Consider the following 7119-nt stretch of genomic DNA (forward strand, 5'->3'; position numbering starts at 1 on the left):
GATTTTAAGTCAATGTTTATTGTACTACTAATGATGTCATGGAATCAGCCTTGATGGTGGTAATTGGGTACAAATAAGTATATTGGTAAAGGGATTGCCTATCTATACAATATACATATATGTGTATACACATATGATTATCATGCAACCAATAAAAAACCAAAACCATATTTCTTGCTAGATAACAGGTAGAACTGGAGATCATCTTTTTAAATGTAATAAACCAGACTCTGGAAGACAAGTATTAAGTTTTCTCTCATTCATAGAATCAGAAACAAAACCAAGAAAGCTTACTCTCTCATTTTGCAAGTCATATCTGCATACACTTGCGGTTCTATTTGTGCCATGGTACATCTTTGCACCTTTGTAAATAAAAGATAACAATATTTGTAGATGTCATTCTTAGGCTGGCACAGCTAGCAGTAACTGCATTATCCTCAGCGTGATGGTGAACTATCCAGAGACTGAATCTACTTTCAGGTCTTCATTTCCTCATCAGAGTCCCCCCAGATCTCAGCACAGTGTCTAATGCCACCTGACACAAAGGAAAGTGGCAGGAAGAAAAATTATTATTTAGCAAAATTTGCAAATATCTGGGATCATATGAGATTGACCCTAGGGCTCACCTAAGAATTTGGAAGGGTATTGAGTGGTAAAGAGTCTCAGAGCATGAATTTGGAAGCTTCGTGCTTTACCTTCTCGGACGTGTCAGCAGTGAGGTCTTTCCTCCTGCACATGACAGTGAGAGTATCTCTAACTATCACCATTTACCTGCTGGCCCTCTTATTTAACACCCCGAGAATCTAACAAACTATTTTGCATTCTCAGTAAGTCCTTGGCCTTTGTGACAAACACGCACAAGAGGTAAGCACTATAAGACATTTACTCTGTTTCTGTAATGTCAGGAGGAGTACTGAAGAATCCTTTTCCACATAGAAAAGAATCTGTACATTATTAATCTGTGCAATAAATGAGATGAAATTAAATTCAACCTGCTTCTAATTGAGAACTCTTTACATATAAAGACATATATAGACAATGCAGAAAAAATTTAGACTTAATCTTCAGAGCCCAGGATTTCCTTCTGTCTAAAGTTAGAATTTTTCGGTGACCTTTCTGGTTGATATTACTGTTGTGCTCTGCACTGTCTGTCTCGGTCCCTTCTAGGCAGGTGATGCATATGATTCTAGTGTCCTTTCCAAGAATTTCATCAACACGTTCACATGCATACACAAGAATGCCAAAGTCTACAGGAACTGTGCAGGTGAGGCAGAGGCTAAGAACCCTTCCTGGGGGCCAGGAGAAGGCAAATGTGAATGAAGAGACTTCAGTGAGTCCATGTGTCAGGGCAGCAAGTCTGCAAGAGCATGTCACAGGTCCTTCGGTCCTTATTAAGTGGCATCCTTGTATTTAACACTCAATAATATAGTTCCAGGTATAGTTTTCAGATGTAGGAAGCTTCTTTCTATTTCAAAATTTATTTATTTACTTACTTACTTATCTATCTATTTATTTAATGTATGTGAGTACACTGTGTGTGTGTGATTTACTCATTGAGCCATCTCCCTGCTTAAAAGCTTCTAATCATTGCATCGTTTCCTTGAATTCATATTTCTCTGAGAGCATGAACCCGGAAATAGTAGGCATCTACATTTCATTCTCAAGGAGGCATCTGTGTATCTGCAATGCCATCCTGTTACTTTCTCAAAAAGCTGTGTCAGAGATGGCAGGATGAAATTTGAACCCATACTCATTCAGGGCAAGGCAGACGTTTCCTGTGCTCTGGGAAGATAAAGGACCCGGACCGTGGAGTTTATATCATCAGCCCTAAGTGCTTTATGATTCCCTGAACAGCAGCTCATTTCTGTGACCCTCAGTAGCACAATAGACCTGCTGAGCCAGCTCAGCTCTGTGCAATGGTACACCCTTTACCACTCCCTGGGTAAAGCATGAAATACATGCTCCCCAAGGACCAAGGTTGAAGAACAAACAAACCCTTTCGACAATTCTAAGAACAACACAATACTTCAGGTGCTTAGCTATTTAGTAGGGGACAGTTTGGGTTACCCTACCCCTTATTAAAAGTTTTGCTTACTGTTGCATAGTGACCATTGTTGGGCCCAGGTTCCCTCATTGCTGTCTTCCTTCTGGCTTAGTACTGTCCCCATTCCACAGAAGAATTACTACCACATCTCATGGTAGTAAGCAGTGGGATCCTCCATCTCATTTTACGTGGCTTGGTTTGTCACCCCAACAGCATTTCCTGTCAGCCTTACCTTCTCTTTCTTGTCTACTTCAAATATCATCTATATGTTGGATGGTGGCGAGCCACAGATGGTATCTATCACATAGAGGTTTTCATCCTTTAAAAGAAGGTTATACTTCTAATACCTATGTATTCTTGAAAGACCTACCTCTTCTAAACAACTAATATAATTAACAGTCATAGGCCAGTTGAGTGGGTAAAGGCACTTGTTGCCATAGCTGATGACCTGAGCTTAGTATCTGAGACCCACATGGTAGAGAACTGACGCTGACAGGTTGTCTCTGACCTGACACATATATGTGGCATATGCTCGCTTTCTCTCTCTCTCTCTCTCTCTCTCTCTCTCTCTCATTCTCATTCATATATATATATATATATATATACATACACACACATATGTGTGTGTGTGTGTGTGTCTGTCTGTCTGTCTCTCTCACACACACTGTCACAATGAATATAATAAAAGTAATTAAAATTATTTTAGTGACTTAAATATAATATTACTCATTGCCCAGATATTTATTCTTCCTACTTATACCAACAGCCCATGGCTGTTAGTGGAAGACAACTATCATGAATAATCAGGTATTAGCCACCATGCTGAACATCTTGAAATTCAGCTAGTGAATTGGGAAATCTATTTTTTTAGTTAGTTCCTCTAGTTTCATTATTGACACCCCAAGAACTCATGGTCTTATCTCATACAAACAGTTGGATTGAAGGGCATACGAATGAGACACAACTTAGGGGGTGATTTGTCCCATGGGTTAGGTAGTACAATTCTTATTTATGGACACACATTGTAAAAAGAGTTATAATAGCTATCAGGGTCATAGCAAAGACTGAACGAAACAGTGAAATTTTCAGCTCAGAATGCTGATGGGGAAGTTTTACATATTTATCAAAAATCAGAATTTTGAGGATAGACTTGGAAGTGACATAGAAAGTCACCTTTCCCATTCTCTTGCCTAGTTTATAACCATCAGGAAGCCATTTGAGACAGATGCACTGGGTGCCAGGCTTTCCCTGGATAGCTCCCGAGTTGGGGCATTCACTACTTGGAATGATAGTTTGATAGATGCTTGGAGACAGTACCAGTGGGAAGATGACAACATGGTGCCTGGTTCTAATAGGAGAGCTTAGCTTCTTTATGTCTTCACCTCTAAACCCATCAATCCCTATCTCAGAAGACCAAGGATCTCTAAGTGCAATAATGGTTTATGCAGTTTTTAAAGGCTACTTTGGCAGTATATATAGAGGGATGGTATTATTTCTGATTTTCTGATGATTGTCTTGTATATGAGAAAATGGGAGGAAAATTATTGAGTAAACTTGGTGTCTTAGTCAGGGTTTCTATTCCTGCACAAACAACATGTCCAAGAAGCAAGGTGGGGAGGAAATATTTATTCAGCTTACACTTCCACATTGCTATTCTTCACCAAAGGAAGTCAGGACAGGAACTCAAACAGGTCAGGAGGCAGGAGCTGATACAGAGGCTATGGCAGGGTGCTGCTTACTAGCTTGCTTCTCCTGGCTTTCTCAGCTTGCTTTCTTATAGAACCCAAGACTACCAGCCCAGGAATGGCACCACCCACAATGGCTGGGCCCTCTCACCCTTGATCACTACTTGAGAAAATTCCTTATAGCTGGATCTCATGGAGGCATTTCCTCAAGGGATGTTCTTTACTCTGTGATAACTGCAGCTTGTGTCAAGTTGACACACAAAACCAGCCAGTACACTTGATTAGGATAATTCAGTCTAGGGTGACTCAGGACATTTCTTCTCTAGGGGACATAGCCAGGCAATGAGGTATGCTCATAAGAGCCAGGTCAATGGTGATGCTTCATACTGATGTCATGGGTGATCATATTGATATCAGGTGATGTGATGCTCTGTATTGATGTCAGTGGTGGTGCTTTGTATTGCTGTCAATGGTGATGTTCTGTATTAATGTCAATGGTGAGGTTCCATATTGACTTTTCATTCCTTTGATATTATTTGAGTTCAGATGCTTTATGTAGGGTAACACTTGAAGTCAGAATGATGGAAAGGAGGTTAATTGCCTGGAGACAGTGGATTTAGGACTTGAGTGGCATAGACAATGAGGAATGGGAGTGAGAACATCTTGGGTTATGGAATACTATGGAGAATAATACAGTTTCCCTACTCCATTCATTTACTCAACAATGCTTACTCAATGTCAGGTACATAGCAATGTATGAACCTAAAGCACAGGGCCCCTGTTTAGGAAGGAAATTAGATGCTTACCTGGAAGGGCTTTATTTTAGTCACCTGCCATTGTTAGACATATGTGGCCAAGGAAATCAGTGTATAATTCAATCTTTTGTAAAAGTGGTCATGGAAGCCATGATAAGGTGCAACAGAATGGAAGAAATGGTTAACTTGATACAGGGTGGCTATTAGTGTTCTGTGTGTAACATATGATCTGCTGAATAACTTCTGCCTTACTGACCCGATTTTCTATATAATGGTGTGAATGAAATCTCAACTGAGATAGTTCAAAACTAATAGTAGAGTCCTGCTTTTCTGATCTTTTCCAAGCCAAGTCCATAATTACATTTCCATGAGAAAGAAAGTCCTTCCTCCTAACTTCTTGACACTGTCTTTATTCGTTTATTTGTTTTGAAATAGAGTCTTGTTATGCAGCTCATGTGGCCTGGTATATTGTATCTAGCCCACATTGGCCTCAAACTTTTCATTCTCCTTCCTTAATTTCTTCAGTGCAAGGACTACAGAAGGATACTATTATACCTGGTCCTCACATTGCTTTCTTATCTAAAAAATGGAGGTCTGACTGACAGGCTAAACAGGCTTAGGTGGGACTGGTCAGGCAGTTCTTTCAAGAACTCAGCCTTGAACTCAACATCTTCTGACAGGAGGAAAATACTCCAGGAAACAGTGTATATAGTCTCTGTTTGTTAAAACAGTATTAGCATAACCCTGAGAAGGAAGGCAATGTAAACCCTCCAAACCATTGTTTAGACCAGGTGGTAATTATACAGTGTTTTCCAATAAATTTTATTAATATATAACTATCATGGCCCCCAACAATTTTCACTTGTTAATTTTCATGTCATTGTACAGTTTCCTCCTCTTGTCTATGAACTGTACTCTGGGCCTTTATTTATTTTTTTTAAACTTCACTGGTGCCTTATTATACAGAAGATACAACTTTGAATTTTTATATTTCACGTGGCTGTGGAGAGCAGGAGACGAGAACCCAGAAAGGCTATATGGCTGGTAGGTGATAGGTTTGAAAGCTTGGTAACCAGAGCAGAGGTCGTCAGAGTGGCTGGTGCTAGAAAGATCGGAGTTCTAACTTGAACTACCTCCTTCCATCCTTGCCTCTCAGGACTGTTTTCACCAGCATTTCTTTCTTTTTCTCTCTTGCTCTTTAAGCCTTTATCCTTCCTGAAAAAGGAAACCAAAAGGAGTGAGAGAGCAGGAGAAAGAGATGGAGAAAGGCCTAGCTAGAAGCCTTGTTAATTCATTGTCTCTGGGTTTGTTTGTTACTTTTAATGAGATGCTTAGCAAGCAGTGTTTCAACATAAATTCTTTTCAGGACAACTACTTTTCAATAACTATATAACAAAAATTATAGGCTATCTATTCTGCTAGGATTATGTCACAAGATTTCTGAAGTGGAAATTTCTGGTTGTGTCATGTGATGCAGACTCATCTCTGATGTTTTGCTGAAGCAGATTCATGTGATGTCTTGCAGAGGCAAGACATATGAGAGGACATGTGATGTTTGGAGAGAGAATAAGTAGGACTCAATGGACAGTGACGGGGACATTTGCATAGCTAGCTGTGTAACTCTTCCTTGGTCTTGGGTCTTCACTGATCTTCAGTTCATTGAGAGGCACAGCAGAGAACTCCTGGTATTCCAGCTGACCCTGCTCATGCCACCATTGCTCATTCGTTTTTGGTGACACTACTGAACTGGACTGCTAGTGTCCTGAAAAAAGGAGTTTCAAATCGCCCCAAAGAACTATTTCTAAACAGGTCCACATCCCCTTGTTTTATTTACCATCTTTTCTCTCCTACCTTTTGATGGTGGGCTAGAAGGCGCTTGAAGCAATTCGAGAACCCTTATTAAAGTAGGTTTTGAAAATCTAAGCCTACAGATTTTGGCTTCTGTTCCGCATGACTTGTCTTTGTCTTTTGTTTCTTCACTGTGATGCAAATCTGATTCAAGTTGTGAGTGGTCCCCTGGAAACACCTACCTGGCAAGGATCTGGAAGAGTCATTCAGCTAATAGCCAGAAGGGAGAAGATCACCAACCTAACAGTCTGTGAGGAGTCCATGAACAATCATAAAAGCAAAGTGGCTCCCAGTCAAGCCTACAGATGAACCCTAAAGCCCTGGCTATCTTGATGTCCACTTGTAAGAAGCCTTGCAGTAGAGAACATTACTATCTACAGCTGAAATCCAGACACACAGTGACTTTGAGACATGAATGGTGTTTTAGACAATGAAGTTTGAGGGGCAGTTTGCTTCAATAGTAATAAAGAGCAAAAAAAGAACAGTGTTTTTATAGTACTCCAAGGAAGAAAGGGAATAGTGCCATAATTTCTGGAATTGCCTCATGTCCCTGGTTAGTTCCTAGCCCTTTGCCAAGGTCAATCCCTGGCCTGACTTCTGAGCCTGATTGATTCGGTATGACTGTTTTTGACCTCTGTAAGAACAGACTTGTCTGTGACGAAAGGATCGACCATCTAGAGACTGCCATATCCGGGATCCATCCCATAATCAGCCTCCAAACGCTGACACCATTGCACACACTAGCAAGATTTTGCTGAAAGGACCCAGATATAGCTGTCTCTTGTGA

This window comes from Mus caroli, chromosome 13 (assembly GCF_900094665.2).
Source record: "Mus caroli chromosome 13, CAROLI_EIJ_v1.1, whole genome shotgun sequence".
Classification (NCBI taxonomy): Eukaryota; Metazoa; Chordata; class Mammalia; order Rodentia; family Muridae; genus Mus; species Mus caroli.